At 39.1% G+C, this 13,129-nt stretch overlaps 1 protein-coding gene across 4 annotated transcripts in view; it reads right to left on the bottom strand.

The window, feature by feature from the left end:
* kank1a (KN motif and ankyrin repeat domains 1a) overlaps nt 1-13,129 on the bottom strand; it is a 275,855-nt gene that overhangs the window by 137,469 nt on the left and 125,257 nt on the right. The window contains exon 1 of one of the 4 annotated variants that reach the window (XM_078569194.1): nt 8,613-9,012. The exons of the other annotated variants lie outside the window; for them this stretch is intronic. The gene's annotated coding sequence lies outside the window, so the exon portion shown is untranslated. Of the gene's footprint in view, nt 1-8,612; nt 9,013-13,129 lie in introns of those variants that run through there. 4 annotated transcript variants of the gene reach the window in all.

Raw genomic sequence — 13,129 nt, 5'->3', positions numbered from 1 at the left:
TAGACTTTGGGTGCAAGTCATAGTTTTTTCCCCTCCAGAATACGCAGGGAAAAAACATTAAAAAAACTGATGATGTGCAACTGTGTGTGACAGCAAGCAGAATTACAAGTTAGTCACCCCCCTACAGCTTGCAGGGGAAAAGATCTCTCTCTCTGTTGCTGTAGGCAAAGTTCAGCAGACGCCACAACCTGAATGAAATAGGACAACCTTTCAGCCGCCTCAGAATCGAGCATCACCAAACTAACTGTGGAACTGCCAAAGTCAGTTCTACTGGAATCACCCAATGTAACGGCCGCAACGTACCACCATCTACGCCTCATGGACAGGCCAAAGACTGATTTGTATATATTTTAAAACACTTATTTGGGCTGTTCTCATTTCTGACCTGTGTGTGTTACATTATTATTTTTCTCGGGTTTTAATAATGAATAAACATACTCTGACTCAGGAAAGTCTGGTTAAATTGGCTCCTTCTAAAAAAAAATCTGGACTTGGAAAAGGTATCCACGGTGGAAGGGATCCATTTTAAATTAACCTTGTTGTGACCAACCGAGGAGGTTGAAAAAAAAGGAGAGCCAGCTCATTCCCCCTCACCCGGGAGCATAAAAAAAAAATCAGGGTCCTGTTCAGGAAGTTAACAAATTGGGGACTTCACCCGGGGAGCGTTCGTAACAACACAAAGATATTCAGTCTGCTGTCTGCCCCATTGAGGGAGTTATTTTTCTCTTACAACCTTTCTGATGACTCCTGACCCGTGCAGTTACTTTACACCTTTCACGGGCTATTGGCTGGGTTGACAGAAAGCAGGCAGCCTCAGGCTAGTTAACTTAGCATCTGTCATTGGTAAAATGTTAGAAACTATTATTGAAGATGTTTTAGCGGGGCACTTAGAAAAATTCAAGGCAATCAGGCAGAGTCAACATGTTTTGTGACATGGAAATCATATTTACCCAATTTATTGGAGTTCTTTGAAGGAATTACATATGCTGTGGATAAAGGGGAACCAGTGAATGTACTGTATTTAGGGTTTCCAGAAGGCATTTGATAGAAGTGCCACGTCAAAGGTTATTGTGGAAAATAAAAGCTCATGGTGTAGGGGGTAACATATTGGCATGGAAAGAAGATTGGCTAGCTAACAGGAAGCAGAGAGTTGGCATAAATGGGTATTTTTCTGGTTGGCAGGATGTGGCGAGTGGTGTGCCACATGGATCAGCGCTGGGACCTCAACCTTTTACAATTTACATAAGTGACTTGGATGAAGGGGCCGAAGGAATGGTTGCTAAATTCACTGATGACAAAGATAGGTAGGAAAGAAAGATGTGAAGAGGGCACAAGGGGCTACAAAGTGAAACAGATAGGTTAAGTGAGCGTGCAAATATCTGGCAAATGGAATATAATGTGGGCAAATACGAAATTGTTCATTTTGGCAGGGAGGATAAAAAAGATTATCTAAATGGCGACAGATTGCAGAGCTCAGATTCAGAGGGATCTGGGTGTCCTAGTGCATGAATCACAAAAGGCTAGTATGCAGGTACAGCAGGTAATTAGGAAAGCTAATAGAATGTTATCATTTATTGTGAAAGGAATTGATTACAAAAGTAGGGAGGTTATGCTTCAGTTATACAGGGCACTGGTGAGACCACATCTGGATTATTATGTACAGTACTGGTCTCCTTATTTAAGGAAAGACGTAAATGCGTTAACAGTTCAGAGAAAGTTTACTAGGCTAATGCCAGGAATGGGTGGGTTGTTCTATGAGGAAAGGTTGGACAGGTTAGATTTGTATCCACTGGAATTTAAAAGAGTAAGAGGTGACTTGATTGAAACCTTTAAAGATCCTGAGGGATCTTGACAGGGTGGATGTTGAGAGAATGTTTCCTCTTGTGGGGTTACTGTTTAAAAATAAAGGGGTTGCTCATTTAAGACAAAGATGAGAATTTTTTTCTGAGAGTAAATGTCTTTGGAACTCTTCCTCAAAAGGCTGTGGAAGCAGAGTCTTTGAGTATTTTTAAGGAAGAGCTGGAGAGATTCTTGATTAACAAGGGGGTGTAACAAGGTGGGGGTAGGCATGAATGTGGGGTTGAAGGTTACAATCAGATAAGCCACGATCTTATTGAATGGCGGAGCAGGCTTGAGGGGCCGAGTGCCCTATTTCTGCTCCTAATTCAAATGTTCGTATGTCCTAGTGTTGATTCATAAGAAATGTCTTTTCAAAGGCTAACATCACTAGAGTTGGGAATACTAAATAGATAGATGACTTCTTAAATGGTTACAAAGTGCTAATGAATGAGCCACCATTTGTGATCTGTGCAAAACAATTGTCCGCCACTCATTGAAATCACCTCTACCTGTCTACAGATGTCCTACTCAGCAAGCAGCTGTCTGGGCGAACTATTCCTTTGCAAGCAAGCTTCTGTCCAAATCACAAAAAATTGCTTATGTCCAAATCATTTACATGGAAAAAATAACTACAGAATCAGGGGTCATGACAAGAGGCTAGGGGGAACAATTAAAGTTTTAGCTCTCTATATTCTACGAGTTTTATTATTTTGACAGCCTCAATCCTCAATACTATTTCATGAGCAAAAACAAAGTGATGTTATTCACTAAATAATCCAGTATTACACCAGTCAGCCACAGCTCAGTTGGTAGCGCTCTTGCCTGAGTCACAGGGTTGGGAGTTTAAGTCTCACTCCAGGACTTGAGCACAATAATCTAGTTAAAACTTTAATTGGAGGCCTTGTCTGCCTTCTCAACTGGACACAAAAGTGCCCACAGCTCTATTTTCAAGAGAAGCAGGGGTTATCCTTGGTGTGCTCACCAATATTTATACCTCAATCATCACAAGCACAGATTACCTGGTCAATTTCACATTGCTGTTTCTGGGGTTTTGCAGTGTGCAAATTGACTGCTGTGTTTCCAATTTGATAACAGAGACAAAAGCAAAAAACTGCGGATGCTGGAAATCCAAAACAAAAACAAAAATACCTGGAAAAACTCAGCAGGTCTGGCAGCATCTATTGAAGGGTCATTCAGTCTCGAAACGTTAACTGTGTTCCTCTCTGCAGACGCTGCCAGACCTGCTGAGTTTTTCCAGGTATTTTTGATAACAGAGACTATACTACGAAATACATCAGGAGAGAAATGGGAGTTTTTCCAGGTATTTTTGTTTTTTTTTCTTCAAAAATACATCATTGCCTGCAAAGTGTTTTGGTATATCCTGTGGTCATAGAAGGCATTATATAAATGTAAGTCTTTCTTTTCTACAATGAAACTTTCAACAACTGTAGATTTTGTTTAGAAAATGTATAGATGAATGTGGCAAGTGAAAATCAATTTCCAATATGTATGGCATAGACTTCATTAGATGCCCAGTTTCAGAAACAGATAGAACCTTTGGAGGCATGTTATGACCTTCCAGTGTGTTATACACGCTGAAATTAATGCTTGCACTGAAATTATTCTCACTGGGTAGATTTTATATCATTGTTTCAGGTTATTAGACTTATGAATTTGCTAAAATATGACCATATAGTCCAATGACTGCATATTGTATGATTATATACAAAAACCACTATTACAACTTACATTAAAGGTGCTATCTAAATGCAAGGAAACTTCCCAAGATGCTTCAGAGATATTATAAAACAAAATATGACACCAAGCCACAAAAAGGAGATATATGGGCCAATGACAAAAAGCTAAGTACTGACATTTAAGCAATCCAGAAAGCTAAATATGCCATTTATAGAATGCACAGTTTGGAAGGTAAGTACACATTAAGCTGAAACTATAGTACTTAGAAGTATAATGTGAACTTGAGGGGGTGGAAAGAAAAAGGGGCAAGGGGAAGAAGTGGAAAGAGAAAGGGAAGACAACACACAATGTACAAATGACAAACACACAAGCACAACATTATGGTTACTGAACTGAGCAGTTCTTTTCTAAATGGGGGATAAATCATAAAAGCACAATTGCTTTTCAAAGTTGATCACAAAATGCCAGTCAATTAAACAATAGATGTACGAATCAAATAGTTGCACATTGAACAGTACAGCCAAAGATCTGGAAAGCTCATACATAAATACCAGTTGGCTGGAATTTGAATCCAGTTTCCCCAAACCACAACACCAGTTTCTCAAATTTCAAAGAAGAATGTGTCACAAAATTTACAAAATAAGATCAATATTTGGCTGGTAAGAACAAGATTTCTTTTCCCAATACCAGACCAGAAAACAAAACAGGTTGCTCAATAAAACACTGAAAGTTGGACTATGAAAGACAAATATAAAATTGGGAAGTGGAAACTAGTATGGAATCACACTGTTTATGCTGTCAAAAAATTAGGATGAAATAGATGTGAGCCCCAAGGATTAAAAAAATTGCTTAGAGATGGAGAATAGCGATGTATTGTAATATGGGTCTTTTTCTAACATACCAAAGTGGCTGCTATACATAGGATATTATACATATACATTTTAAATTTACTTTCAAACATGTATGTACACAAGATCTACGCGGTATGTAGATAAACACATGATGTGCTCTTGAAGCCAAGAAGAAAATGATGACAAAGTATCAGATTCAAAGCATAGTTTCAGTCAGTATTCACTTGTAGGAGCATATACATGCTGGCTGTAGAGACCAACTCTTCTGCAAACACTTGACAGACTGGTGGTGCCAGGTTGATTATTTTTTTAAAAACTGAAACTGAAGTTATGCCTCAAGATTACTCTGACCTAAGTATTGTTTAGTTTACACAAGATGATTCATCTTTCCAAATTAACTAAATACAAAAGATGAAAATTAATCTGCTAAAGCAACAGCTGAACCATATCAGCAACTCTGCATTACGTGCAATCAAATATGTCTGTCAGCAGTTTCATGATGCCTTTTTTATACTGTTCCTTCTTAAGACTTCTAATATTAAAAATCTAGCTCAAGTAAAAGGTCAGATATTGCACTGCTAGAGAAGCTGGAATCTATCCAATTTTGGTATTTTGGTAAACTTAATTACATCAAACAATATTTCATTCTAATGGAATATACATTTGTTGTGAATGGGAATGGAAATAACATTCATTTCAGACATTGTATGAAGGTGGAGGAACTCAAATGCAACACAGTTCACTCAGCTGCAATGAATAACCTGCATTTAGTGCCTTTAATATAAAAACCTTCCAAAGAGACTTCACAAATGGAGACAGGTGGGCAAACGAATACTGAACCTTCATAAAAAATTAGGGGGGGTGCAGGTGACCAAAAGCTTGGTTTTGAGAAAAGCAAGAGAGGAGTGAAGGAGTTTAAGGAGGATGCTCCAGCAAAGATAAATGAAGATAACTGAAACATCCATCATCATTGATGGGATAAAGAGATGGGGAGGTGGGGGCTAGGGCAGGGGGTGGGGGAACAGTAAATGATAAACAAGGCAAGGGTCAGAAAGTTATGATGGAAGTTCGATTCTGAATATCTGATTAGATGTGGAAATATATGGCATCCAGTTCCCTAACTGAACTTTCATAAAGCTGCTTACTGATCTAGAGACATCGTCTAAAAATGAATTGCATTCCTTCTTTCCCAGTTTCCAGGATTAGCAGATGCACCAAAATAGTTCAACCTTAAACAAATCAGCTTTGTGCTGTGCTTGTATGTCAAAAATTCTTCCAATGCAAGTGGTTACATAATGTGGTATTTATTTTTTGAGCTAGTACATAGATGCAAATCTTCTACACAAATTGTTGACAAGTTCATCCTGCCCTATTTAAATTCACCAATAATGTAACTGGACATATGCAAGGTTTTCATATTCTCCGAAAAGTCTAAACACAACTTTAGAGCACCTGTGCAATCTTGGTCAATCACAATAACCACAAAGTAGCATACACAATTTTCCTGGTTTAGCTGTGGACCTTATTTGATAGAGAGGTGTGTACAGGCCAATATCATAACATTGTTGAATTGCATAGGTAACAAATCATCCTGTATGTGGCCAGAATCAGAGCCATTTGGCAGAATGTCTCATCGTCAGAACTTTTCAACAAGCACCAAGGCGTAGCTTGGCAGGTGGTGAAAAAGGCCCTCCCAGTCAGATCCTTCCTACACTCCAGGAGTCTCACCCCCTCTGCACACTGCAGCTGTGGGGTGCGGAAGTGACCGTTGTTCACCTCCTTCTGAAATGTGCCTTTGCAAAAAAAAGTCTGCATAGAGATGCAGTGGTTTTCGTTGAGGTTCATTCCCGAGCAATTCTGTGACACAGGACTCTGTGCTCTATGGGCTGTTCCTAGGGACACACACCGAGACAACCATCAACTGCAGCTGGAGGATCATCAACTCGGTGAAAAACGCTCTTTGGTCTGCCGGAAACTTGTTGGTCTTCCAGTGCAAAGTATTGTCCCCGGCCGAGTGTTGCAGACTGGCATATTCCAAGATCTAGGACTACGTGCTGAGGGATGCACTAAAGCTTGGGGCAGCCGCCGCAAAGGCGCAGTGGGGAAAGGTCGCTGTCTAAGACCTTTCTGCCACAGTGCACTGAGGGGCTGGGAGCTGTATAGAGCCCTCGGGCTGTATGACTCTGAAGGAATGTATGCAGTGAAAACTACATGTGTCACAATTGTATTGAAGCACCCCAGAGTGCAACATGATCTATGTAGATAACTTGAATACCATTGCTCTGTCTGTAATGACCAGTGTTGAAATGTCTGTAATGTTCATTGATTGTATTGAAGCACCTCATGATTTATGTGAAAAAGTTGAATCGGATTGCACTTTTTGTGATGGCTATTTTGAAAAGTTTTGTGATGTTCTCTCAGGTATTTTATGAATAAAGTATATTTTTCCAAAAAAAAAGATAGAACCAAAACAAATGCAACTAGAAGCTATTTAACTTTCCTACCTGTGGTACTTTGCCAATGGAAGAACCAGATAAATTAGCACCTGAGAATTTTAATGACTACAATTGCACAGGCATGAGGCTGTTGTGTGTTTGGAAGTATCTTAGTAGTACATTTGCTGTTGGAATCAAATCTGTTGGGTAATGAGTTATTAGAATCAGAAAAACAACCCAAGAGATCAGGAATATTTGGTTAGGTTTGCAGTTCTGAGGCAGTTCTTGTTGAGTGACCGACTTTAGTAAAACTAATGTCTGGGTGTTTTCCGGTATAGATCAAGCTTGTAGGCACAAGAGCTGATCGTCACATACAATAGTTCATTTTTTGGCAAAACCACTTTAGCTTTCCAATAGTTTTAAGGTCAAAAGAGCAGTGGATTTAGTATGCCCCTGTCTAGGGTGGCCACTACCAGAGGCTACTAATAGTGAACACCGCTGTGACGCGCAGGGGTGACATCATCACGTACTGAGATCCATCTTGGTTCAGGATGGAAAAGGCCCAATTGCAGGTAAGAGACGATGATGGGACAGGGAAATATGAAAAATAACTGTTATCTGTGTCCCAGTCACTGAGGCCATTGCAGACAGGGTGAAGGAATGAGCAGAGGCACCTGCACTGAGGTGAGTATACTAAGGGACAAATTACTGGACATAGAGCAATCCAGTACCAAACACTGTCCAGACTGGCTCAAAACTGGACTGTCTGGTATAAAACTAGACAAATCACCACCCTACTCTTATATCTCAGGGCATTGCAAACTACCAATAAAGTACATTTGCAGTGTAGTCACAGTTGTAATGTAGGAAACATAGCAGCCATTTTGTGCACAGCAAGCTTCCACAAACAGCAACATGTTAATGACCAGACAATCCATTTTAGTGACGCTGAAAGATAAATATTGGCCGGGACACAGAGAAACTCCCAGTGCATGATCTCAATTAGTTTCATACCATCAGATTAACCACGCAGAGTTCAGATGCTTTTCTACAAGTGAACAAAATTAGAAGGGTTTCTCTCTTGCAGACAACCAAATACTGTAGCCAGTTTAAGAGAAGTCTTACTCATAAGTTACCTGCCTGTTTTACCACTTAATTGGGAGATTACAGTTATACTGAAAATCAAAAATTACATTTAGCATTAATTTTAAATGTCCATGTGCAATTTGAACAACTGTTTTCCAGTTAATTATAAATTACACTTTTCCAAATTAAGTTCATTCAAATTTGCATTTTAAATACTTTCAAACTAAAACATCTCTGATTCTTTCTTTTTAAATAAAAGAGCAGAAAAACAGATCAGTGCATGATGTTAACAAAAATTAGACAATATTGCAACACCATATATTTTCAATATGCATTCTACAATTGCACACTTGAGGTAACATATAGTATTTCAAAACAAATGAAAAGCCTCCTCCTGCAGTATTTAGTTGATAATGCTGACAGTATAAAACAAGTGGAGACTAGTCAGTTTGGGTGCAACAGCCTTCTGAAATGAACATAGTTGGAATTTATTAAAGTTTACTCCTGCCAATCTTCACCCAAATGAGATACGTGTATTTAAATTTCTTTTAAAAAGCAAAAGCTTCTTTGAGCAAGTCATATCTAATTTCTCAATTCAACACAGAGGACTGGAGTCTGCAGACAAAGAATGCTACATTAAATATTTGCCATTCACGTCCCATAATCTACAGACTGGAATTTATTTGAAAGCAGTATTTCTTACCTGTTGGTGTCATGTTAAACTCCCTGGCCGGTGAAGAACAGGTAGCAGGCAGGACAAGCTTACTGTCTGACCAAAAGTCAGTGAAAACTGAGATCAGGGTATCGCCTCCTATCCAAATTAACAGCTTTGATCATATGACTGTAAAGCGACACCTCAACCACAAGCTGGTGGGTACACGTCCGCAAAAAAGCATAAGTGGTAATTTCAGGCCTTCAAAATGTCAGCACCATAGGAAAATATTTAGCTATTATAGTCCAAGGGAAGTACAGACATTAAATATCTGACCTGGCACTGTTTGCAAGTCCCACTTTTTTTTTTAAAAAGAGGCTGATCCTTCTAAAAATGGAGCAAACTTCCAGCAAGTCTCTGATATTTGGATCTGCGGACACAGGTTAGATCACGTGCGTCTTACACAAACTCAAGCTTGCAGTCTTACATGCCTCAGATTGAATATTAACTGGCTCAAACAGAATCTCTGCGGTTAAACCAATGTGAAGTATCCGCGAGTCTGCAAGGGCACGCCTCCTTTGATTGAAAGTCATGCATTGTTGTATGCTTAACAAACACCGAAGGTGAGAACAAAGATTTTTCCATGGACTAAAAAAATAGGATACTGCAAAATAATTAGAGTCGTGTTTCATGAAAAGAACAGTTTAAGTGTCTCAATGACCCATTATTTACATTTACCTTTGTGTTACTTGAATTTAAAATTGATTGGTGCACCATACTCAAATTCAGTACTTTCCAGGCAAGCCAAATTGTGTCAAGTTCAATAGCGAATCACATTTCAGAAGATCTTACTTCCTTACAGAAACAATATACAAGGCAGACTAGCACTTGCACTTGAATAAGTAGCCTGCTGAAGAAGTCATTTTGTTGAAAATGATTCCCTGTAAGATACTTGTCAAGATCCCCAAAACCAATGTGAACCAATAAGCAAGCGGGACACCCCTCAGTAGCCTTGTGAGGAATTGGTGGTAGTCTGGGAGTCTGCCCACTGTCTGCTCAGGTGACAAATGTGGATGCCCTACAAGGCAACAGTGGAATTACATATGAGGTGAACACAAACTAAAAACAGATAAACAAGTTCTAAACTCGAGAACTTTAACTGCAAAATTAGTTGATATCTTACAGTTGGCACATCTGAGATAATCTACTTCAGATGTAAGCTTGCTATAGTAAGAAAAATTGTTTTCTCGTAATGTCAAGTTCCACCTAAGAATAAACACTGTTTAAATTAGCATATAGTCTTCAGACCTTGTTGGACTGCTTTTCCTTCCTAGTATTAATTTAACCCCTTAAACACATTTTGTTTGCCTCTCAACTTTCAAAACACCACTTACAAGAGACACTGGTGTGTAACTGGTCTTGGGGAATAGCACAAAGTAGGTGATGGTGAATTGTAGTTTTCCTTGCATCTTGCTCAAATTGAATGGGAAAGAAAATTGAATGGGGTGTGAACAGATGGTTAATTCACTTTTGACAATTTTGCTCTCTCAGGTGGGAGATTTTTCCACTGAACTTCACAAAATTGGGTATCCAATTAAGTCTGAAGCATTTTCTATCAATGTGCTAACTAAACAAGCTGGTTAATTCTTGGAAACAGGGTATGCATCATTTCAAATGAACCGTCTGGGGTGCAGAACAATTAGTGAAATTGCAGGAAAGTTGAGATACCAAAATAAAGTGGAATAAACAGCTTACAAAACAAGATAGAAGATTAAATAACAAAATATTGCAAGTGTTCTCTTCATTTAGTACATCCTTGCAATGCTCCCCATTGTCGGAACACAGATCTGTGAAATTAAAGGGTTGCCTTCAAAACTCTAATCCTGTAAACTGACAGTGTGGAATTCAACTATTGAGCCAAGTGCCAGGAAATAAGTAGTTAATGCAGGTTTTTAAGCAATCAAGTTGTACAGTTATTATTCCTGGTTCAGGTCCAGGGAAGAAGCATATGCGAGTCATAAACAGGTCATGACCCCTCACATCTGTGTGGGTCCTTTTGTTAAAAGTGGGAGGGAGTTGTAAAAGTGGAGCCTACCTGTCTGTGATTCCATGCTTCAGTATGGACTTGTTGGGGGACGACTGACATGAAAAGAAACACCACTTTCTGACGCATGGTTTACTCAGAATCAGAGTTTTTCTCTGCCCTTGATAGAAGTTGCAATCTTTCTTAGCCTCTAGGTTAATCAGGGGATGACTCATGTTTCCTCTGTTCTCTTCCTCTAAAAACTTTTACCCAGCAAATATGCTAATCAGTACGAAATACTGTTAAAGGACCTTACCAGAAGTCAGAAGCTAAATGGTGGCTACACAACCTAGTTACAGTCAGAGCTCACTTAATTGCGACTAGACTTGACATCACGAAAGGCTAGTGGTGAAGTCAGGTCAGATATCATTACTCATGCGTAACATGGTTCAGTCAGAACCAAGGTCCCAAGTGAGACAGATAATCCCGTCGCAAACGGGTTCATTGACTCAACATTCCAGAAGCCATCAGCGACTTCCCATGGAATGAAGGGCTTGTGAGGGCGAGGTTATTTAAAGTCAATGTTATTAATCTCAGACTTAATAGATTGATTATATAAAACTGTTAACTTGTCTAAATTCTTAGGAATCACATTTAAAGCAATTAACCAATTTATAACATCAAACACTGGCCACTGCTATAGTTGAAGTCAGTATCCATTAGCGCTGTCTTACCATAATACTGAATTGCCTGTATAACTTTTGCTATTCATTTTACTAAGGAAATTGTCTGTAAATGATTTGCTACTAAACTGCTAGTTAATTGATTACATTTTTGTATCACTATTAAGCATCCATTTACTCAATTTTTAAATTTATGATCAATAAATTGCATAACCTGTAGTCTGATTTTCTTGCCAAATCATTAAGGAAGAAAATAGTTAATTCAATCAGCAAACTCAGGTTAACCTATTCAAGGGTTAGTAAATTAGCTTCATTTTGATCCCAACTGGTTGTTGCAGGACAGTTTGGTCAGCTGAACCAGGCATCTACATCCCTAGACCTATGCTCAAAAGTAAAATCCCAAATGGTTCCTTATTAAGAAGTTTCAAAAAAGGGAATTAGGGATTTACCTGGTTCCTCAGAAAGTGTGTGTCAGGGTACATACACCATTGAACAAAGTTGTTCTCTTAATTTGATGACGATTAAAAAAATGAAAGACGGGCCAGATCAGAAGGTTACAGGCTGTCCAATGTACCCATAGATGCCCAGTTTTTGGTTGTTAAGATCTGTTGCTCATCTGTCCCACTTAGCATAATTGTGGAGCTGTTATACTACACAATGGAGAAAGCCCTCGCTGTGGAGACAAGTTTGTTTTCACAAGAACCGTGCAGGAGTCATTCCTATCAGTGTGATCACAAACAGAAATGTTTACAATGGACAGGTTAATGAGAATGAGGTCAAGGAGGTTGGTGAGAAAGTCAAGGAGGTTACTTTCTCACTTTGATTCTCTCACCACCTAATGCAAACCCAGTCTGGCAGCTATCTGTATTTCCTTTAGGATTTGGCCAGCTTGGTCGATAGTTGCACAAATGAGCCACTCTCCACCACAGAATACATTATAACTCCATGCTTTGGATTTCCTCTTCACCCTCATCTCATTACCCCTCATTAAGGGAATTTAAATTTAAAAAATGGGGGCAAGACGAGAAAATTGGCGGAAAGAGAAGGGTGGGAGAAAAACACCATATGGAGGGTACTGTAGTAAGGAACTATAAAATTGCACACATGCAACAAAACAAGCATACTCTAGAATGTTGAGTTAAAAGCACCTGAAAAGACACAGCATATTCAAAGTGCTCAATCCTTTTTTCCTACATGTCCCTCATTTATGATATTTTCTCTGGAAGTTATTTATCTTGCAGTATAGAGTTGAAATAGGACCTGCATGCAAACACAAAACGGGGCTTTCAAAGGGGATCTTGTTCCAAAATTAAAGTAAAAATCAAAGCAATTCCTAACTTTTAAGGACTAAAGTAGCAGTTTACTTTATTCTGCATAATTATTGGCAACAAGTTTCAAAGTGTGAACCAGATTAACACCATTAAATTAAATATTTTACTCAGTACCTGCATACACGGCAATAAGAGGAAAAGCTGATTTGACCTGCAACCAAAGCTTGCAGAAGTTTTTCTCAACAGATTTATTCCAACACTACACAGGGGGAGGTGCTGGTTTGGTGGTATTGTCACTGGACTGGTAATCCAGAGAGCCAGGGTAATCCTCTGGGGACCCGGGTTTGAATCCCACCATGGTGAAACTTAAATTCAATAAAAATCTGGAATTAGAAGTCTAATGATGACCGTGAAACCCTTGTCAATTAACCATCTGGTTCCCGAATGCCCATTAGGGAAGGAAATCTGCTGTCCTCAACAGATTTGGCCTACACCTGACTCCAGATCGGCAGTAATGCATTTGATGTTTAAATGCCCCCTAACAAGCCACTTAGTTGTATCAAACCAATAAAAAGGAATGAAACCGGATGG

This window comes from Cetorhinus maximus, chromosome 2, assembly GCF_964194155.1.
Source record: "Cetorhinus maximus chromosome 2, sCetMax3.hap1.1, whole genome shotgun sequence".
Classification (NCBI taxonomy): Eukaryota; Metazoa; Chordata; class Chondrichthyes; order Lamniformes; family Cetorhinidae; genus Cetorhinus; species Cetorhinus maximus.
This window is presented reverse-complemented; position numbering and strand designations above follow the sequence as displayed.